This window comes from Dermacentor albipictus, chromosome 6 (genome assembly GCF_038994185.2).
Source record: "Dermacentor albipictus isolate Rhodes 1998 colony chromosome 6, USDA_Dalb.pri_finalv2, whole genome shotgun sequence".
Classification (NCBI taxonomy): Eukaryota; Metazoa; Arthropoda; class Arachnida; order Ixodida; family Ixodidae; genus Dermacentor; species Dermacentor albipictus.
In genome coordinates, this window is record NC_091826.1 from 127874647 (window position 1) to 127898298 (window position 23652).

The 23652-nt window shown below is 45.4% G+C and overlaps 1 protein-coding gene across 3 annotated transcripts in view; it reads right to left on the reverse strand.

The window, feature by feature from the left end:
- LOC135899445 (uncharacterized) overlaps window positions 1–23652 on the reverse strand; it is a 359804-nt gene that overhangs the window by 92489 nt on the left and 243663 nt on the right. Inside the window, exon 3 of one of the 3 annotated variants that reach the window (XM_065428694.2) lies at window positions 16333–16387. The exons of 1 other annotated variant lie outside the window; for it this stretch is intronic. The gene's annotated coding sequence lies outside the window, so the exon portion shown is untranslated. Of the gene's footprint in view, window positions 1–12246; window positions 12302–16332; window positions 16388–23652 lie in introns of those variants that run through there. One more of the 3 variants, XM_065428697.1, reaches the window with a different exon arrangement.

A 23652-nucleotide genomic window follows, 5' to 3' on the forward strand; every position in this document is an offset into this window, starting at 1 on the left:
TAAGAAACAAAAATGAAGAAAACGATGTAACACAGCGTGAACGCCGAGTACTCTGGAAACGATTCCGATTTACCAAGGCTAGGCGCAAAACAGGGACGAGATTTTCTTTTCTTCTTAAAGGGCACTGTGAGTTCATGTTACCCCATTATCACATTTGGTAATCAGTGCAAACCTATAGCGTATGCCTTGTTCTGCGCAGTTTCATTTCTCGGCTGTGTTACTTGTCTTTAAGTGTAAAACAGACAATTATGCAGATTGACAAGGCATTGATGACATTGATCACTGAAGGCATTGATGACATTGCAGATGCATGACAAGAAAAACTGCGCGTAAGCGGCAGCGTCTATTTAGTGGAACGCACTGTAGTACTTAGTTGCAAGCACATCGTACGCCAGCGCGCATTTCTGGCATATACCACATAGGACAAATGCACACTGCCAAGACATGTATGTGGGTTTTTCGAGAAATCTGCGTGGGTAGCACGATCAACACAGAAGGCACGAGCGACAGGAGTGCAACCCGCGCACATTAAACACAGTAACACGAAAGCAAGATACGGACGAGGACGACAGGGGTGTAAGCTGCGCCACACGAGCAGATTTGATACTTTCCAACGAAGCATGTTGGCGAAGCATGTTGGAGAAGCATGTTGCTGGTAGTTGACTGCATAGTATCGTTTGGGCTTACGCGAAGCGTTACCAGGTGGACCAACGTGTTTGTGTAAGAAGAACGCCTATGTGTACAACACGACTATTCGACGCGAGCTTATGTCCTGCTGATTGTTGGGTTCCTCATATATAGTTAGTACACGAAGCATAAGCGAGGTAAACACGGTAGATGACGTCATCAGTGACTACACGTTGTACAGTCGTATTCACAGAGAAACAATTTACTTGCAAGAAAATCGCGCAGATCCCACGCACTGTGCGAATCAACGGTATGCGAAGCCTTTTGCAGGCAGGTGGCTATGCAGCTTTGTTCGTGGTTCCGCAAAGCGTTAACAGGTTGACAAATGTGTTTGCGTAAATCTGGTTTATGTGTGTTTGACGTGAGTACAGAGAACCTGAATGAATGCGAGTGCGTGTGTATGACGACAGCAGCAAGACGACGACGACGGTACCGACGATTGCATGATTTCTGTGAACAATCGAATTGATGGCATGGAGGTACGAACGGCACGGAAGTGCGAGATGGGTAAGAAACGCAGAAACCAAATGCTCACTGACGACCGCGCGTGATATCACTTGAGAACACAAATGGGTAACTTGGCGGTGATACGGTAGCACAACCTGAAGTTCGTGTCTTTGTATAGACATTCGGACGAGAGGCGAGGTGCGGGCGCTCCCCTTGGCCGAGCCATGATTGCGCTGCCATAGTGGAATTGGATCCAGCACTGTCTTATTCGGACCAGAAAAGAGTAAGCCTAGAATTTTCATTAAGCGTCCTTAGAACGACGAGCAGGGCTGTGAAAGTCTGGTACGAGCTTTCGCAGGAACGAGGAGGCGGCGCATTGTTGTCCGGCACACAGAAATCAACGCTCGTTAGAAACTTGCTTTTCAATGGCTGTAAGAACGGATTCCAGCACAACCTGGTGCTCTGCCGCCGAGATGTCGGGATCTTCTTCCGCGGGCCACCTGGATCGAGCGCAGGTGGCACACGAGAATCAGAGGCGAGAGTCGGATTACCAAGCTGGAATGATGACGCAAAAAACATCACGAACATGAGCACATAGTCATCGGCCCAAGTTAGCAGATGACTTGGTCCACTGAATAAGCACAAGTTCTTTTCATATTAATGTCATTCCGTGCATATCCTCATGCATGTCATACATTTATCTCAATCAGGTCATGCATGTCATGGCCTTCATGGCAATCATCTCATTGCGTGAAATACAGACCGTGCCATTTATGAGATTTTGACTTATACGGCATAACGCACATTACATTGACATTACATCACCCCTAGAATTATTCTGTGTGCGCGTGAGCATTTCAGACCGTCCCTTTATATTCTGTGCATGTTATAGACCACCAACTTCGTCCTCTACATTTTCTGCAGATTTCCATGATGTCCTTAACAAACTGATTGTTAGGTTTCCCAACTCTCCGTTATTCATTTTGGGGGACTTTAATTTTCCAGATATAATATGGGAGACTGACTGTGTTAATTTTAAACGTACTTCAGCCGAGTCCATTGCATTCTTAAATTTGTGCTTTGACTTCAACTTAACACAGCTGGTCCACAAACCAACCCGAGTCACTCCAACATCTTCTAACACACTTGACCTAGTGCTGTCTACTACCCCCGACCTAGTTTCCTCCTTAACTTATCTTCCTGGGATAAGTGATCATTCATTGCTGCAGTTTGATTTAAAAACACGCTTTTCTTACACAAAGAACGTCAAGACAATTCGCGATTGTTCCAAAGCTGATATTCCCGCAATTACGCAAGAAATGGAGCATTTTATGGATGCAGTGATGCCCGATTTCGACCAACGAACACTTGAAGAAAACTGGTCCCTTTATAAATGCAAACTGTTATTCCTAATTCGAAAATATGTTCCGCAACGAAAAGTACACTGTAATCCCCAGTCGCCTTGGTTTACGGCCGCCTAGCGCCGTCTTCAGAACAAGAAAAAACGGTTATTTCGTTCCGCAAAAAACTCTAACAACCCGATTCGTTGGTCCGAATATCACCGCATCAACAATGAATATTGTAGCGCCATTTCCCAAGCTAAGCAAACCTTTTTCAACATTACATTACCATCATACTTACGTGTCAACCCACGTAAATTCTGGAATGTTGTTCGTGGTAATACACCAGCCGCAATACAATTGTCCCAGTCTAATACCCCTGTTCAAAGTGATCAGTGTTGCACAATTTTTAACAATATCTTTGCTTCCTTTTTTCATGACGCTGCACCTATGCTTTTGCCACCTTCTACGACAGTTTATGATACCCCAATGGATTCAATTCTTATAGACTGGGTGGGCATTAGAAAACTAATCGGTAATTTGAAGATATCTTCTTCGGCGGGTTCAGATGAAATTAATTCAAAAATACTAAAGTGTACTGAACTGTATTCATCAATTATTCTTTCTAGGATATTCCAACAATCATTACACTGCTCATCACTACCAAGCGACTGGAAGGTGGGGAAGGTGGTTCCTGTTCACAAATCAGGTAACACACATTGTCCCGAAAACTACCGTCCCATATCACTAACCAGCATTCCCTGTAAGATTCTGGAGCACATAATATATTCCCACATAGTTGATTTTCTTGAGACGAACTCTTTTTTTAACAACAGTCAGCATGGCTTTAGGAAATCCTTCTCCTGCGAAACGCAACTAGCTTGCTTTACTAACGACCTCTTTTCTAACACCGACTTAGGATTTGACACCGATTGCATCTTTATCGATTTTGCTAAAGCCTTCGATACCGTATCCCATAACCTACTAATCTATAAACTTAGCCTTCTTAACATTGACCCGCTAGTACTGGACTGGATTAAAAACTTTCTTGCTGATAGAACACAATACGTAATCGCTAACAATTCGTCGTCTGCGCCCCTCGCGGTAACGTCAGGCGTGCCGCAAGGGTCGGTTCTCGGTCCTCTACTTTTTCTAATCTATATTAATGATCTTGCTTCCTGTGTGAAATTTTCAACTATTAGACTTTTTGCTGATGACTGCGTTATATATAATAAAATTACTAACCTCAATGATTATCGTAAACTCCAAGACGACATTAATAACGTTCTGTTATGGTGTAACAAGTGGTCTATGAAGCTTAACCTAAGCAAATGTAAATGCATGCGGGTATCACAGCGTACTAATACTACTAATCTGCATACATATTTCTTGAATAATAGCCCTCTCTCAGTTGTCTCGTCGTACAAATACCTTGGACTAAACATCACCAGCAACCTTTCCTGGCACATGCATGTCGACATTATATGTAGCAATGCCAATCGCATGTTGGGCTATTTGCGCCGAAACTTCTCATCCGCACCATCGTCACTGAAACTAACTCTGTACAAAACATTAGTTCGCTCCAAACTAGAATACGCATGCGCCATTTGGGACCCAGCTAACATTACACTCATAAACAGCATAGAAGCCATTCAAAATCGTGCAGCACGTTTCATCTTATCAAACTACTCCCGACATGCTAGCGTTACCTCAATGAAGATAACACTTAACTTGCCAGAACTTTCTTTCCGTCGTAGATGCTTCCGCCTTTCGCTATTCCATAAAATATACCACCACAACCCTTTGTTGAAAGAACAGCTCATCACCCAACCGTCATACATATCATCTCGCTCTGACCATAGTTTCAAAGTTGGTGTGCCGTCTTCACGTACTAAACTTTGCAGTAGTGCATTCATCCCTAGCACAAGCAAAGATTGGAACCACCTTCCCGCCACCGTTGCAGCCATCCTGGATACCGACACCTTCAAAACCAGCATTCATGAAACGCCACATTGAATCTGTCTTTGTATATTGCACAAATGTTTTGTTATGTTCACCCACTCCTTTCTGTAATGCCTTCGGGCCCTGAAAGTATCTTAAATAAATAAATAAATAAATAAATAAATAAATAAATAAATAAATAAATAAACGCTAATGATGTCACACATGCATGTCACGATACGCACATCCAGAATATATCCAGTAAACAAATGCATGTCATGTCATTCAATCTATTATATTCATCTGATTCATAAACATTTGTATAATGACATGCATGCCATGTTATTCATGTCATGACATGATTGTCATTCACGTCAGTTCCATTTTCTAAGAAATTATGTATCACGGTATACATGACATGCCATGCATCCCATGAATGACATAATAAGCATGCCATGACGTGACTGCCATAAATTACACGAATGAAATCAGGTGATGACGTCATGCTCATTTCTTTACCTGGATATGCAGTAAGGATATAGAGATCATGTCTGTCATCCTCTTATTCAGTCGCTCGGTAAGTCCTTTGATCTGTCGATGATACGCAGTCGTCGTTCGATGCTTGGTGTTGCTTAATTCAAAACTCCAGCCATAATCTGGACTATGAACGCTGTCCCTCTGTCTGTTATGACAGTGGAAGGAGCACCGTGACGCAGTACAATGCGGCGCCTGAAAAATTGCGCTACCTCTGAAGCCATGCCTCGTGTGATCGCCTGTGTCAAAGTATAGCGTGCTAAATAATCAGTCGCGACGATCACGCATTTGTTGGCGTCGACAGAAAGAGCAAACGGCCCAAGAATGTACACGCTGACTTGGTCGAAAGGCGTGTGAGGTGCTTGGATTGGCTGAAGGAAGCCAACCCGCTTAACGGATGGTTCTTTCGGCGCTACAGCCTTTAACATACTGATTGACGTTTGCCGAAAGCCCGGGCCAATAGTACATCTCGCGTACTTTAGCGAGTGTACGTGAGACGCCTAAATGGCCAGATGTAGGTTCGTCATGGCAATCGAAGGAGACGTCGTCTCGCATCTCTCTTGGAACCACCAGCAAGTAAGCACGGCTGCTCGAACGGGCATTCTTCTCATGCAGTACGCTGTCTCGTAGAGAGAAGGACGTCAACCAGCGGGACAGATGGCATCGTATGGTTGTGCCGCGGCCCTCTATATCGTCGATGATCGGTCGAATCTAAGAGTCGTCACGCTGCCACTTGATCAAGTCCGAGGAACTAATGGCACCCAGGAAGCCGTCATCGTCCTCTGATTCCTGAATGACAGGATCAGTGGGAGTGCGGGACAGTCTGTCAGCGTCTTCGTGCTTACGGCCAGATTTCGAGGCTCTTCTTGTTCTTGTTTGAGGTCTTCTTTGTTCTTTAGGGCTTGACCACTCTTGCCCTCGACCCACTATTTACGTGCAGCAGTATTTGCATACCTCTCATTGCTCACGGTGTCCACGAATACACTGATACCGACACTTTTTTCACGAGCATTCTTAAAGCTCAGAAAATTTAGCGAAATTTCAAGACCTATCTCGACAATTCAAGGACAGCTTTGTTTCTGAATTTGAGCGGATTGCACATTGCGTTCTACGCTCTTTCAACTACTTTTCCGCAGCCCTCCAATTGCCTTCTCCAACATTTCAAACGTTTCTATTGCTTTTCCAGGGCGTTTTATTATAGGGTGCGTTCACAAAATATTTCCGGTCGTAGGTGCTCTATGCCAATGGCTGGTCGCTTTCGGTCAGAAGTACTGTGTCAGTCCTGAATCCAGGTTGGTTGCAATATTTTTTGCGAACAATTCCAGCGTAACAGCTTTCTTTTTTTGCAAATGTCGGCTCATATTCGCCTTTGAAGTTCATAAAATTTTTCATTTTCATTGTCATTACTACTAGTTTCCTTTGAAACAGTATTGGTAGATACTTTTCGTAGGAAGGATGATACACAAGACAGAAAGATATTGCGTTTAAGATGCTGCACGCCTAGACGTTATCACTGTGTGAACAAACAAAACGGGCAACTCATACTAAGACAAAAAGTAAATATGAGAAATGTGAGAAGACATTGCGTTGAAGGATATTAAAAAGGCATAGGCATCCTTGCTGGATGTAGCCAATATGCCGTAAGCACAAGAAACATGAGCACAAGTAGTCAAAATTGTCCTGGAATAAATGAGGCAGAGACACTGCTTACCAGCTAAAGATTATTCAAAGTAATTGCGTGAAATTTAAATGATTGCGCTTATTCTAAGAATTTGTGGAAGCTTATATTCCATTCTCTCTTCGACAAGTAGAAACGCATGATGAAGAAATACGGTGAAACAGGTCGATGCTTTAAACTTATTGAATTAAAAAATATGCGGGATGTGCTGGATGGAGAGATTAGAAGCGGTCGATTACATTGAAGAGGAACTGGCGCAGATTACATTGCAGTACTCAAATAGCTAAGGGACTGTTTCCCACCTTATCTAGTAGATAGGGTGTGTAGGATATTGCCACGAAGATGACAGTAGCGAAAGGGGATAGGAAATTGTATTAACAAAATATGTACAAAGAGAGACAGCCTGCAGGCTAGATGGTAGAACAACAACACGAGCGCTACCCTGATCGTCGTGTTCACCGTCTTTCTGGCGCATTCTTCCATGCTCGGTAGGATGCGTGCTTTAGTGCGCGGTAATAGCGCGTAACAATAGCTTAACTCGAAGCAGCTCATGCTAAGCAGTTCTTTTCCATTCCTGATTCGGCCAGCATCGCTAGATGAGTATCGTTGTTTCAACAGTATCCTTCTTGGGGACACAATTACGAACACTTGCCATGAAAGCTTTCATATTTGACAGGCGGGATTTGTTGACCGGGTCCTCAATGATGGCACCCGATATGAACTGTTCACTATCTCAGAATACCTTTTCCAAGGGATATTGTTTTGCCAATAATTTAATAATGGAAGATCATTCTACTTGCAATCTAACTTTCGCTAAATAATGGTCGTATTGTTAAACGCATATTTCGTTGGGCTTAGCTTCAAGACTATAATTTATTTTTCGTCCTATACCTTTCAATTCTTGCAATATTTACGGAAATCTTCGATTCCTGGTACTCACATATTCTTTGCGCAAGTACCAACTCTTTGTTATTGATTTTTATATTGTTGTTCACTAAGGAAGGTGATTATTTCTGTTTATAATGGGGACCACGTCCTGCCTTTTTTGTCGGTTGATTTGACTTGTAACTTGCATCGCTTGCCTAAGTAATCGAAATACGTTTTCTGAGCTGGTCGATGTAAAAAGAAAACGAATCAATATTTGACGAACGCTGACTCAAAAGAATCCGCCTCCATTCCACCCTCTGAAAGAGGATGCACAGCGAAGCAGTTGCCGACGTTACACACGTTCGGCACGCGTACTTTCACGTCCGCGGAAGTGCAGCCCACAAGCTCATTCTCCTAAGCCCTCCTCCGCCAAGCGCAAGTGCGTTAGTGAACTAATTGAATTTCTCGAAATAAATTGCGTTTGAAAATTCGCAAAGTACGACGTACACACAAACGGCAGATATGATAAAAACAGTTCAAGTAAGCGCCCATGTTGTCTCCTTTCTTGTGTGTGTGGTCTTGGCACAAAACTTATGTCGGGAGACCAACTAGCCCAGCAGTTCAGTCTTCGGATTGTAATTCGAGTATACAAGAAACCATAATTCTATTACGTGGAAACTCAACGACAAAGCCCTTTCCGAGCTGCCTTTGAGGTTTGTCTGAGTGGCCGCGGTCGCTAGGTGACGGTGCACTTTTTGAGTGAGGACAGAACGATGCCACGAAAAATCCCGGCCGAAAAAACTTTGAGAGGTCTGGTATGGATTTAGCAATTGGCTCGATGATTGAAGATTAAGCAGTGCTACTGTCAGTCTGCTGATCATTTATATACTTCTGAGAGCACTAATATACCTATCGTTACGTCAGTATTGTTGAGCATAATATACAGCCACTCGCGCAGCACTTCGAAGCAGTGCACAGCCAGACCAGAGTGGTATTAAACCACAAATAGACCACTTTTTACAGGGCTAACGCTTGCAGTGTTTGAGGCGCACTGGCCTGGATCAAAAAGGGTATTTGTGTGGCCACTGCGATCGCAGCGGCATGTTGTTTTTTTTGGGGGGGGGGGGGGGCTTTGTTTTGATCGGTTTCCGGTGTATTTAACTATCCTTGCACGAAGTTTCGTTGTCAGTGCCTTCACAGCAGGATAAGCTTGAAGCCTTTTTCAATACCAGAAATTTCCTGCCTTTTGGCATCATTCGCATTGAGGATTATTGACTGTATGCCCACTAAGCACCGCCAGGCCTCCCGCCACACCTAAGACAGCATGTATTCGCACTGGATGCCAATACGCATCGCAGGAACGTTGGTATTTTCTCTATATCGGTTGGATCTGTTTTCGGCGTTGAATTCCTAGAAAAAGTTCCCGCTATCCGACGGTCTTTATTTTGTAGTCGACGGCACATTTGGAACAATTGAGGTATCCGGAGTCGAAAATAAAATACGCAGACTAAAGCAGTAAAGCCCTCTCACGGCTACTATTAAGATTAATAGCAGCCGTGAGATGGGTGGGGTTGCACTAGGTGGGATTGCACTGGCGGGTTCGGCCGGGACATGTGCCGCCTCGGGATCATTTATGCTATTAGTACGTGCGTTCGCCCAAACATGTGCCTATTCGGTCTCACGGAGGAACACAATAAACAGGCACCGAACTCCTTTCCTGACTACTCCTGGCCTACGTCTTAACGTTCACGTGTGGAAGACCCCTGTTCTGTAGGCTGCGAAGTAACGCCTTTCCGTTTCTAATTGCGGGCACAGCCAGCCGAATTATTTTATATCACCGATCTGTTCACAAAAGACGTAAAGTGTGGAAGTGAATTGTCGAGTCTTAAATAACCCCACCCAGCTTTGTGTAGGCTGAGCCTACACACAATAGCATATAGTTCCAATAGCACATAGGCCTGTTTAAGGGTAAATCATTTGATCGCACAAGATTGACGTGTAGCTTTGAGAAGCATCCGAACATGGTCGCGCATTGAGTTTCTTGTACGCTGCACGTACGTTGGTGCTTTCGGTTTTGGTGCACATGACAGCGCTTCGCTTACAAGAGCGTCCCCTTTCTGACATTGTTAAATTCTAACGTGAGACATAATCCACTAAAATTTGACATTACATCCCCTGATACTGACGCCTTTAACTAGCGCCGCGCTATAGTCGTTGTAGCGCTTTGATTATATTAGTACCGCAACGTCTCGTTCGGAACAATTCTTGTGCTTTCGTAGAGCGAAGGAGATTGCAGCACTTTCGACAGTTCCAGACGAAACTAAGTGATGACCCTATGACAAATCTTCCCTTGCGTGCATTTTCTTAGCATTTCACAACCGTTTATCACAACTGTTAATCTGAAATGTCCTTTTCACTTCGTCAGTATTTTTTTCAGTCTTCATTAACCACTCAACAAGATAGTCTTCCTGTATATATATCTGTGTTTATTGGCTCACACGAGCCAGGAATGTTGTGAGTTTAATGGCCATACCAAAATTCAACTTCATGCAAAACTTCTTAGTTAAACTATTTTTGCTTCTTATGCTACTCTAGATGGAGTCGGGTCAAGTCAATGCGCAAGGAAGCCAATGCATGCAAGTAGCCGAAATTCTGTTGAAGAAATCGCTGGAGGGAATTCATTTAATAAAAGGCGCATGGTTCAACTTTCATTCACATGAGACTATTTGCCCATCTAATCACGTGCGCTTATTTATTCTTTAATTTCCGAATAAGTGTGTAGTTGCACAGTTCCTGGTTACGACGGGCGCACACGTATTCGTATCCACGTGTACGGTGAGCAATTACATCACAAAACAAAAGAGGCACGCAATAAAAAAAATAAACGAGCAATACAGCAGCAGACTTTCTTTCTCTTTTATTATAACGCGGCAAACCTACTTTCAGTTCCTTCTTCTGCTTCACGTCTCTTGCCTTACCGAATGTCTTTCGTCGATCTTGAGCAACTGCATAACCTTAATCTTCGCATTATATAACAGTTGCTCTTATGAAAATACCTGATCAAGGTATCCACTGCTGCCATGGAGAGGTTTAATAACAATCAAATCTTAAAAATAAGTTACTCGCTTTAACATGATGAGGCTGCACTGAAAGACTGTCACCAGTAGTCTACATTTTGAGAGCATTAACATACAGTCGTACATAATGTCTGCTGACACTGACTAATTGCGAGCAATTTTTACATGTCACTTCTCTAACCAAAATAATTTTATCACCCACCACAAAATGGCCTTCTCCAGGAAAGGAAAATAATTTCATTGTAATCCAGAAAGAGTAAAGTGGCTACATCTTGCTCAGGAGCGCAACATTACTGGCCGTTAACGTTGGCTGATTCGTAGCATTCCAGATCTTTAAGCCAAATTACGACATATTCTTTCAAGATGGATTAATGAATTACCAATTGTAACACCGGTTGCCTGCCTAGAGGTAAACACCGGCCCGATTTCTTGCCGAATGTACCATTTGTTGCCGAGTAGGTCGGGCTGCATCGAGTAGCCCGGGCAACATGGCCGACCCCACCAGACCTGACGCTCATTTAGCGAAGCAACCCAGAGTTTACTGAATTTAACCGGCGTTCGAAACCAAAAGCACGAGAAGTATAACCGGCTACCGTCTGCTAGGTTGAGGTAAAGAACTTGCATGATTCATCAATTGCACCGCTTCAGTGCACCCACAATCATACTTCGGGACTGCACGTCTGGCCGAGCGGGCTCACTCACGAATCCACCCATGCTGCGAAATTTTGCACCGCAATGTAACAGCGCAATGAAATTCAGAGTTCGACGAAAACCTGTCTGGTTTGGAAAAATTTGTGGCGGTCAATATCGAACACCAACCAATCGTTGAAAACAAAAAGGACAAAAGACGTTTCGGCCTTGTGCCTTGTCCACATTCAAGGCTCCCGTAGGATTGTGAACAAGGCTCCCGTACAGGGCCGAAACGTCCTCCTTTTCCTCTTTGTTTTTAACGACTGGTCAGCGCTCGATATTTCCCGCCATGAGAGCGCAGTTAAAAAGCGACTGAGCATCTTCTAAACGTCTTTTGAGATTTAGAACTCTGACTGACAACGGGAACGCCAATGTGAAAAAAACATTTTTATAAATGAGGCTGCATGGCTACAGCGGTGCGAGGTCCCCTGTATAGAAGCCGTGGAACCCACAGTACGTCGATGCCTGTAACATACAGCAGATAGCCAGCGGCCCCCCGGCTCCAGATAATGTTTTTCAGTATTATCAAGAGAGCAAATTGACCGCGAATACTTTTTTTTTCAGTGTCCTCTTTCACCGACGAAGTTGCGTTATCTAGAAGCATGTCGCCACTTTATTCGACAGACGCCAAAGCCACCCGACGCGGTGGCTTAGCGGCGGTGACGTTGTGCCGCTAAGCACGACATCGGGCAATCGAATCCCGACCGCGGCGGCCGCATTTCGATGGGGGCGAAATGCAAGATGCCCGTGTACCATGCATCGGGTGCGCGTTAAAAGACCACAGGTGGTCAAAATTAACCGGAGTCCGCCAGTGCGGCGCGCCTCGATCGTGATCAGATCATGATTTTGGCACGTGGAAACCGATAATATAATTTTTATTTTTTCAATGCCAAGGTCACATTTCGCTTGCGTGATTAGCAGCTTTCGGTCTACAGTTTCGTGCATGTATTCTTCAAAGAAAAACTGGAGATATGAACGATGTTACCTTGAAATAGAAGAATGGCCGCGATGAGCCTTGTTCTTCACATGTCCACCGCCCCTGTCCTCCCGATCTAGTAATGCAACCTCATCGAGTGTACATACTTACAGCTGAGCCACTGGCGGCGGTAAACAAATTACAAAGCGCACAATAATGTAGGCCGAGCTTGGAGCCAGGGGAGGGGATTGAGCAGGGTCCCCGCGCAGGCATTTGTTCGTGCTTCTCACTGTTCGCAAGGGGGATCGTGGCGTAAAAGGAAGGAGGGACCAATGACAAAGCTCCGCGTTCTCTTTCTTTTTTTCACTGGGAGGGCTCTTTCATTTTTGCACTGAATTCCTCAACCCTGGTGTACATATATATATATTTACTGGGAGAGGTGGGTGGGCGAGAGCTTTCGATATTAACAGCGGCATTTATTTTCGTTCTTTTTGCACAACGGTCAGTGGCAACAACCGCGGCATACTCCTCCTGGCGAGATCACGTGTTATCGTCCTGTGCTTTCCGTTGCTGTCTGTGCGTTTTTAACGAAGAACAAATCGAGAAACTAAAGCAAACTTCTCCAGAACGGCCGTCGGAAAGAAATTTCTAAGGCCTCTAGAAGGCATACCTGCGTCACATCTGTAAACGTCAGCAAACCTCAGTTACTGTCGGAAGCAAAGAGAATGCGCTTGGCTGCTTGGCTGCTCTCAGCGTTCTCTCGTCAGTCATGATCCCAAGGCTGACCTTTGCGAGAGTCCTTTGGAACTGTCACATTCGGAGAATTGAGTCGGCAAGGAGTCGTGAACTGTAAAGTGAACGAAATTATTCACGTACGTCCTTCTTTCTGCAGCGCGGACACTTGGCGTAGTCGACGCGTCGTCACGAGCGAGAGGTCGTATCAATGACTTTTTCTGACATCTAAGCTGAAATACCCAAGCTGCGCGTCTCTACAACACGAGCAAACACCGTTCCTTTTATCGCGAGTTTCGAAACGAAAGAGCAGGTCGCGATTTCACAACCGTTAGTTTACAGCTACTTCAGGAAAGCCTTTTCTCGCGTATACTGCTAATTCATGCACGCAAGCCTGAAATGGTTGTGCGGATTAGATTTAGTGTGAGTGTGTGTGTTTATTTTTAGAATAACGGCATTCCTATAGCCTGGTAAATTTCAAAGAAACAAGCGATAATGTAGAAACCTAGAAGGTATACAACTTGCAAATGGTAGTTGCGTTATATGCTCTAAATGTGAGAAAGAAAATTTGAAACACAGCAGAAATAGGGCCCATATACAGAAAAGTACATATTGTATGTTACCACTGCGTTGACGGAAATCGTTTGACCAAATTGACGTGATTTGATGGCCAAATACGTCCCAATTTTCAAGGCCTGTTCGTTGCGGCGTGGCGGTGAAATATACCAACTACGAATTGTGCTGTGGTAGTCTACGTGTCTGTGATTTCCAGCCAATCGGTCAAGTGGATCAGCAGCACCAACGGTTTACTTCCTTTATTTTCTTTACGACTCTACTTTTTCAATTGCTTCTCCGTTTTCAAAGCAACCTTGAAGATATTAAAAATTGCTGCTGATTAAAATGTATTTCTTTTGCTAGAGCAAAAGCCCAAGGAATACTATGGCCCCCTCCACCTTTTATACATATGCCATCTTGACATTTCTTCACGACATTCTAGGACTCTATTGCTCTTGAGGACGTCTTAATTATATCTTCCCTGCCCCAATAAATATCACAGAGATGATTAAGAAATCCATAGCCTCTCAAGTTTACCAAAAACGCTGGTTATTTCCGAAGCATTTTCAGATGCTTGGCACTCATGCAAGACGATGGTGTTACAAAAGGGCACTCAGTAACCGAAGCGCTAATGAGCTGGACGGGAACAGCACGGAACCCGGCATCCAGATAAAAAAAAATGTCCCTTGTTTAATATTAGAAAGTCACACTTGCGGTACATGTATTTTCTTTTTACTTTTGCCTTTTTTTTTTCATTACCCGCCGTAGTTCCTTAGTGGCTATGGTGTTTCGCTGCTGAGCACGAGGTCGCCGGATAAGTTCACGGGTACGGCGGCAGCATTTCGACGGGGGAGAAATGCGAGAACACCCGTGTACTTAGATTTATGGGCACGTTAAAGAGCCCCTGGTGGTCAAAATTTACCGCAGTCCTCCGCTACGGCGTGCCTCAAAATCAGATCGTGATTTTGGCACGGAAAACCCAAGAATATATGTATTGTTCTTATTTTTAAATCCCAAGGCCACCTTTCGCTTCCGTGATTGTCATGCTTCGGTCTACAGTTTTGTACATGTATTCTTCAGAGAAAAACAGGGGATATATAGAAAGTTACCTTCAAATAAACGAAAGGCCACGACGAGCCTTGTTCTTCATGTGTCTTCCGCCATTGTTCTCTCCATCTTGGCATGCAACGTCATCGTGTACGCATTTAAGCTGCGTCACTGGCGCCGATAAGCAAATGACAAAGTGCACAATAATGTAGGCCCAACTTGCAGCAAGGGGGGATTAAATACCGGCCACGGCGGCCGCATTTCGATGGTGGCGAGAATACCCGTCTACTTAGATTTAGGTGGATGGTAAAAAACCTCAGGTGGTTCAAATTATTCCAGAATCCCCCACTAAGGCATGCCTCTTAATGACATCGTGGTTTTGGCTAGCCAAACTTCATTATTTCTAACTTTTTGTAATTACTAAAGTTTTTTTTTCTCGGTATCTACGGTTTCTTCTTCACATACAAAATATTTCCTAGCTCTCCCATTTGCCTTTTCTTCGACGAAAACTGGTAAATAGAGCACAGGGCAAAAGGCACGTAAGGATTGTGAGGGCAAGGTTCGACTAATAAATTGCGGCTTGTTGAAAATAAATCAAGCAATATGCTTCGAGGACGCATAGGAAAATGAAACAAGTAGGTGACATTCACTGTCACCTTCTTGTTCGACTGCTCAGTCAAAATTGTGAGCTTGAATATTGCAATTAACCTTCACTAACTAGCCCAGCTTTCATTTATGCGGAAAACATCTTGAACATGATCGTACTTTTGCTCTGGTCACGTCTGTCAATGGATTCAATTTTTTTTCATACGCACGAACATTTAACACGACAACAGCCAGCCTTGTTTCAATCTCACGCAAAAATAATTAAATATATCACAGGATATCCGTGCAACTGCCAGCTCTTCTTGCGCACCGCTCTTCCCCCCTCCTTGCCCTCTTTGCTTCGATTCCCTTTCTCATCGATTGTTCTAGCACTGACGCGATCCACAGCTGGTGCACCGTGAGGCATCGCTGCTTTTACCGGTTCCGCTTCTTTGAGAATGTCAGGGCGTAGTTAGCTTAGGCGTAAGTTTTAGAGCGCAGCTCTTAGGCGCCCGTTCCTGCGGCGAGTGTCCGCACGGCGTAACCGAGCGAACGAGCGAAGGGCGAGAGAGCGAACGCGGGGCGCCGCAGGAGGTGATAGACGCCAGGAGTAAAGCGGAGAGGAGGGTGCAGTGGAACCGTCAGGCGGAAAGTGGAGGAGGGTACGGTGGTAGCGTGAGAACCGAAGCGTGGTGCGCCGACGGTGGCCGGTAGCGTGGGTCCTCTCGGAGGTCTGCCGGCGGTGGCTACTGTGAATCGCACTCACGCGTCACTCATGCGCTGACTCTCGCGATCTCCCGATTAGCGAGGCAGTCGTGCCACACTTCGCGCGTTTGCAACGTGCCGCACGACGCAGATTGTCTGCGCCAGCCAATATGTCGAGAAGTGAAAAAAAAAAAAAACGTAGAGAACAGCGCTCAAATTTCGCATTAAAGAGTATCGTAATTGTCGGGGGATCTTCGTAACGGCAAAATCTGACGTACAATCCAGAACACTTCTTCGCCCATTGAGCGCTTCGCTAATTACACTTGTATCTCTCCCTAAACCAGGTATTCCGTTTTTAAGTAGTCACACTCAGACGCACCTCATGTCTCCTTTTTGTATCTCAAATGTAACTTGCACCTATACAGCGGCACGAAGTACCAAATACAAACTTTCCCATATTTGCTAGCTGAAAGAAAACTGCAGAAAAGTAACAGAAAGGTAACCAACAACAGAACAGTGACCTTCGCATACCTCTCCGATGCGCAGTCAGCTTTGGGCCGCTGCTGTTCGAGCCGGTGTTCTACGGCTGAAATGAAAGAAGGAAATAATATAACTTCAACAGTATAATGAAAACGACAAATTAATCTTTTAAAGCCTGAAATCTTGTGCCACAAGCACTTCCGTGAAATTTGAAAATACCAATCGACAAACAAGAAGTAGCATAATTGGGAAGATTTAAAATTCTAATGCTGAACCATATTATGCGAATTCACTTTGGACTCTTCATTCTAATTATTACCCTTAATGGGTCATGAAAGATAGCTCTACATTAATACGGAACAGATAATATTCAAAATTAAACAGTAACTCTTGTATAATGTGACGCAGTATTTTACAGGTAAATTTACGTATCGTTTTGAACAAAACAAACCATGCCTTAAAACAAAAAATCCCTAGAGAATGTGACTGGACTGCCCAGCACACGCCGCGCCATCACAACGTAAGCTGGAGGAGCGGCTCCATAGGAGCTACATTTTCGGCAGCACGCGCTAAAGCGTCTTCGCGTCCTTTCATAGCGCGGCTCAGGCGCCCGTTGCTGCGGCGAGCGTCGGCGTCTTCCCTCGGCGGCATTATAACCGCGAGAACGAGTGCAGCGAAGGATGAAAAAACAAACGCGGATGAAAGACATGACAGCGAAGAGAGCGCGAGGAGGAAAGCGGAGGAGGAAGCTTCAACGGAACCACGAGGTGGAAAGCGAAGGAGGAAAGTGCTGTGGAGACAGGAGGGGTTAAGCCGAGGAGGAGGGTATGGCGAAAGCGTCGGAAAAAAACCGTAGTGCCGCGCAAGACGGGCTTTGCAGGGACGATGGCTACGAGATGCAACCATAGTAACGCTCGTCGTCTGTTCACCAATGACACTACCGATACTATATATGGAAACAAAGTGCTGTATAAGTGGAGGTCTGTCTGCGTCGGCTACTGTGAATCATGCCCACGCGCCACCCAGGCACTGCTTTTTGGCGATGTCCTAATTAGGGAGGCCGCCGCGCCACACTTCGCTTCGTTTGCAACATGCCGTATGAGACAGATTTTCCTCACCAGTTAATATATCGCGAAATGATAACACGTATAGACCTGCGCTAAAATTTCGCATTGCAGAGTATTGTAATCGTCTGTGAATATTTCCTTTCGAATTTATTTTGTTTTATACATTGATTTCTTTACAGCAATTTGTCTTTCGTGAAGGACGGACGAGTCTTCTCGTTCGGGAGGCATAGAAATGCTTACGCGTTTAAAATTGCAATGACCTTGACAGACACTCGCCAAGCATGAACCGCAGTCAATCACGCCCACGCGTCATCCACGTGCTGGCTCTCGCGCTCTCTCGATAAGCGCGGCTGTGGCACTACACTCCGTTCCGTTTGCCACGTGCCGCACGAAACAGATTGTCCGCGCCAGCAAATATACCGCGAAATAACATAAACTCAGTGCCCTTCCCCTCTGTGCAGAGGGATGACCAGCGAAGCTTTGTATGTGGGTCCCTTAATCGCAAACTGCAGCTCCGGCTCGGGTCGGCCCAGCATTGCACTATTTACGTGATCGGCCCACGTATGGGGTGTGCTTAACACCTGCTTCACATCCGCCGCGGGTCGGCCCGGCATTGCACTAGCTTCGGGGTCGGCTCACCTATGGGGAGTTTTTTGCTTACCACGCCAACGACACCAAAATTTCCTTTGACGGTAGACGTATATAGCTTCGCTGTAAAAACACGTATATGAATTTTTTTAACAAAATGAGCTGAACTACGCGCCCGGCATTGGACGGCAAGCTGCAGCTTGCGCTGCTCTCTGTAGAGCGGTCTGCTGAGCCCGACGTTGCCTGGTTACAGCCGCGCGCGTAGCTTCGCTTCTACAGCAGCGGCTCGTAGGTTACGAGGAAACGCCACGACGTGTACCGAAGAGTGGGCACAGGTATGCAGGATGCGCTGCGCAAGTGTCACATCCCTTGAACCGTGGCGCGATACGGCGCTCTTGATGATCATGATGACTGACGGTTCATTGGCATCACCGTTTAAACGGGGCGGTGACAAATAGTCATCTAGCCTGCTTGAGTTAACCAGGTCCCGCTACATGCAGCAATAACTGCTACATGTCGGGACACCTGTCGGAATATAACCCAACTGCAGTGCAATGTTTGCACGTATCGACGCTACGCGGCGAGCGTGACACATCGCATGTCAAATGGCACGATACGATGCTGCTGCTGATTATGATGATGTAATGGCATTCCCTTTAAAACCCCTTGACTTAACCGTTTGATTTAACCACTTCATTCCGATTGATTTATTCGGGTATCCTATGCATGTTTTTCATACTAGTGTTTTGTATACATCCGCTTATTCTTCTTCCTCAAACCTTCTCTATCTACCTTGTACCACTACCTATGCAAATGCTACATGACGTGCCACGTGGTGCTATGCGTTTGCACGTATGCAACTGCAATACAAAAGTTTGCACATATCGACGCCACGTGGCACGCATCTCGCATCATAGGACAAGTGGCACGATACGGCACTAACGAAGGTAATGATGATAAGGAAGATGAGGATGAGGATTTATTGACAACCGCTTTGAAATGGAGTGGTGACACATAGTCACCTAGGCATCTTCATTTAATCTGGTATGTCGTACATGTTTTGCGCAATTTTTAAACATTTGCATAAACTTCTTTCTCTTCCTCAAGACTTCCATATATGCATTGTACTGCTACCTACGGCGCTGCTACATGGCGTGGCGCCTGGCCTAACAATGCGCAAATGCAATACAAAGTGTCCACGTATCGATGCTACGCGGCACGTATCACGCATCGCAAGACAAGTGGCGCGATCCGATGCTAATAAAGATGATGATGATGAGGAGGATTTATTGGCATCCCTTTTGAAACAGGGTGGTGACGAATAATCACCTACGCTTATTGATTTAATGTGGTATGTCATACGTGTTTTTCATTATAGCAATTTTTATACATCTCCATAGCCTTTCCCTTCCTCAAGGCTTATCTATCTACATTGTACTAGATGGCGTGCCACCTGGGGTAATAATAAACAAATGCAATGCAAAGGGTGCACGTATAGACACTACGCGGCGCGCATCTCCCATGGCAAGACAACTGGTACGTAACGATGCTCATCATGATGAAGATGATGATTTATGGACATCCCCTTTGAGACGGAGCGGTGGCGTAGTCACCTAGTCAGCTTGATTTCATCAGGTATACAGCGCATGTTTTTTTTATTCTAGCATTTTTGTATGCATCTCAATCTTCTCTTCCTTCTAAAAACCTTCTCTAGCTACCTAGTACTACTATTTATGCGACTGCTCCATGGAATGTTCCTGGTGTAATAGTATGCTACTGCAATGCGAAATGTGCCCGTATCGACGCTACGCGGCGCGCATGTCACATCGTGTGTCTCCTCGCGCGCTATTACGCGTGTATAAGGCATGCTTCCGATCCAAGCTAGAAAAGGTTGACGTGGCTCTGTGACACAGCAGCTGATTCGCGCGCAGCAGGCCCGGCACGGAGTAAGACATTTATGAGGGGAAACTCCCGTCAGCTTGAGCGAGCGCGGGCGACCAGATAAGGTCACAATTGTTGTATGCGCCGATGGGGCCGTGTACAGTGGCGGCGCCATGCGGCGCGTCATAGAAGCCGCAGCGAAAAAAAAAAAAAGCAGCGCCCGGGCAGGCGGTTGTTCCAGCGCGCTCTCAACGGCGGTAATTTCTTTCCAGGCCGCCAGGCGCCGCTAGCACGATAACGGTAAAGCCCCTCAATCTCCCAAAGTAGCGCTATTCACTTCCCTCCTCCTCTGCTCGGCGCGGCCTCGACGGTGGCGCCGCTGGTGGTGGGCCTGCCGTAGCAGACGACGGCTAACACGCTACGGGAGGAAATCCGCGGAAAAGTTCGTTCGAGTCCTGCGGAGCAGTTTTTTCAATCTAGATCTTGCTTTGTCAGTCGGTAACTGGCCTTAAGAATGTCGTGTCGGATTTGCGGAAGAAATAGAGAAAAGCACCATTATTCAAGGCGTATTTATGGCGTAAAGCGCGCGCACGTTGAAAGTTCGTGTTGCTGAAACACGACACAAGCACGCGGTGTGCTCAGACACGCGAGTAATTACCAGAGTTTCAGGTTTTGACAGCGCGAAAGTATGTGCACGTGGTTTCGTAGGTTAATTTACGTACCTGCAGGATGCTTTTGTTCGGCCGGCGCGTGAGAGATTCCGACTGTCTGCGGTCAGCAATGCCTGGCAGCAGGGCCGTTTCTGTTCCGCGCCTTTTACAGATGTACGTAGCTCATGCACAGGTTGTGGTGGCCATGAGCAACGTTTTCACACATAGGCGGTATAGATAATTTTAACAACGTACCAGCATATGAAATCGTTATTTATTTATTACAGTGCAAATGGTTAGAATTTGATAGAAAAGAAAGAAGGAACTTGATGGGACAACTGGAAAGAGGTTCAGAAAATAATTATCCCCCTCCCTCATTGGCACCAGCAACACTTTTGTTGAAGTGCTAATTTTATCTCTGTATACTACGTGCGTCTGTATTCTTTTGCGTTGTAAGTTTTCACAAGGAAGCAGTGTTGCGTTAACTGGAACAGTCAAGGCACACAAGACAGAAGAAAAGTTGATTCTTGGGTTTTACATCCCAACACCACGATCTCATAAGGCACGCCATAATGGGGGCTCTGGATTAATTTTTTTTGCAGCTGGGGTTCTTTAACGCACCCCCAATGCACTGGACACGGGCCCGTTTTGACACGGGCGTCAAAAGAAGAGGTTGGAGGAGCCGTGTCACTTCACAAAGCCGCGCGTTCTTTGCCACTTGCTCGAAGTCAGCCCGCCCGATCTTGTGAATCCACACTTCTCTTCGTTTTGCGTTGCGCCCGGCGGATGGTAAAACAAAAAGCTTTTTGCCGTCACTGGGTCTGTTGTGGCAACCGTAGGCGCAGCAGCACGGCATCGCAATTAAGCACTCGGCCCTAACACATTGTATAAAACTACCGCGCTCCTTCAAACCGCCTGCCGTACTTCGTCGCGCAGGCCCAAGAATGGGGGTCGCAGCGCGCTGGAAAGAAAAGATACAAAAGCGCGGCGCCTGCTCTGCGCCGGAAAGAAAAAAATATACAAAAGCGCGGGGCCCGCTTTCACGTGACACAGATTGGCCAATGGGGGAGCGGAGGAGGCTGGGGCGACAAGAGGAGTGGAGGAGGAAGCGCCTGGGTGAGCGGGGTGGCGGAAAGATCTAAGAATGGCGCTACTTTTGGAAAATTGAGGGGCTTTAGATAACGGCTCCGCGGGCTTGTGACTTTTTCTGGTCGCCTCAAAGAGCGGAGTTTCCACTCCTACATGTTTCTTGCTCTGTGGGGCCCTGGTTCCATCCCGGCCGGAACCGGGTATTTCTTTTCTCATTCCCGGCGATAGCTGCGACGGACACCGGCGGCGGCGGACAGCATCGCCAACCGAAACGGCTGTCAGGATGAGCGCACAACAGCTTACGCTGTAAAACGCAGGCAAGTTTCTTTTTAATGTAAAGCGTTACTTCCGAACTCTCAAAATATTTCCTTTTTTTTTTAGAAAAATTTGATTCCTACAAAAGACAATACGAACACCGAGTCACAATGATGCCACAATTCCACCAGCAGGATAACATATTCAAAGTATGAAGCATTGCATACATGACACGTTTTGAAAAAAGTGTCAGAGTCCACACTCACTAACAGATTTCCTGTTCGTAGTTGCTGGCTGAGTAGATGCTGCTGGTAGTGCTATCTTGCCAAGCAGCTCACACACAGGACAGTACTACCATTACTAGTACGTTTATGTGTGTCCAAGCTGCTGAGCTTGTCCTCTACTGAATGACTGAGCGATAAAAAAAAAATTCCTATTCCTAGATATCCTCATGGCAACAAAGATACGCATCAAAGGCACAAGCCATTTAATAAAGCAAAGCTTTCTATGCCTACTTTGCAAAACCCTTATGCCTAAATTGAAGGCATAGATCGATCGCGCCAACAACGTATTTGAAAGCGACGCCGCGTGTTGATGAAGACCGTTTAAACACTATCACATATACACACAGTGGGGCAATGGCAATGAAGCGGCTGGTACATTTAATACAAGTAAAAAGTGAAAAAAATGCGACACGATATAAAAGTTGTCGTAATCCGCAGCGCGGCGTGGGTGCGCGAAAGCATACGCACACGTGACAGATTTTTGATTTTTTATTACCTTTTTATTTGCAACGAAAACACAGGACTGGAATCAAATTTATAGCATTTATTTAACTGCTTCCCTAAAGCATCGATTCCCATGTATTCCGAAATATGTGTTGCGCTTGCATAACTTAGATTGTCGTTTTTTATTTGTTTTCTTCTACGAGCATAAGACTTGACGGCGCCGGAATATCACGCAGAAACAGTTGCAGCTGTTCACTGCATTACAAAAGAGTTCTAAATTTATCCTAGAGGGCATCACGTCATCAACTCTTGTGCCTGAAATTTCTGCTACCATCAGTAAAAATTTAAAACTATTCTGTCAAAATTTTATGCAGAGAGTCATGCGGTGGGGCCGAACAGTCGCGGTCTTTATATTACCTTCACCAGAAAGAAAACAACAACAAAATTAATCGATCTATGCACGAAGACACGCACTTGAATTGTGACTAAGCTAACGTAGTTTTTATGCATTGCCAACAGTAGCGAAGAAGATCAGTTGAGAAAATATTGTTGAGAGTTATGTGAGCCTGTATGAGCCTTATCAGGTATACAAGAACAACAGCAACAACAATAACAATAGGAATGAAAAGAAGGACAACGCACAGATTCATTCACGCAGAGGTGATAGGCGGATACCACAGCTTCGGAAAGACATGACTCGCCTACTGACTTCAGAAGCAAGGGGCGAAATAATTGAACTTTTTTTTCCCAAAGAAAGCGCAAAGCGGTGCTGTTTCTCCTGACATAGAAATAGGAAGCAACGCCTGTGTGATTCTATGTTTTAGCCAGCGAATTCTCCATTCCATCTGGGAGTTATGTAACCAGCAAGAGTTGAATCGAGCAACTGCAAAACTTGTACCAGTTCCATTCCGAGAGCATCCTGGTTCCTGTTGTTTTTATAACCTTTCACTTTTAACAAATACGCTTGCCTGACTTATTTAAGCAGCTCTTGTATGCAAGGTGCCACGTATGGACATTTGGCTTACTCCTTGCAGGTCTTGTTGTACTTTATAAATCATTGGCTTGCTACTGGACCGAAAAGTGCCATGATGACATGTTACATAAAAACAAAAG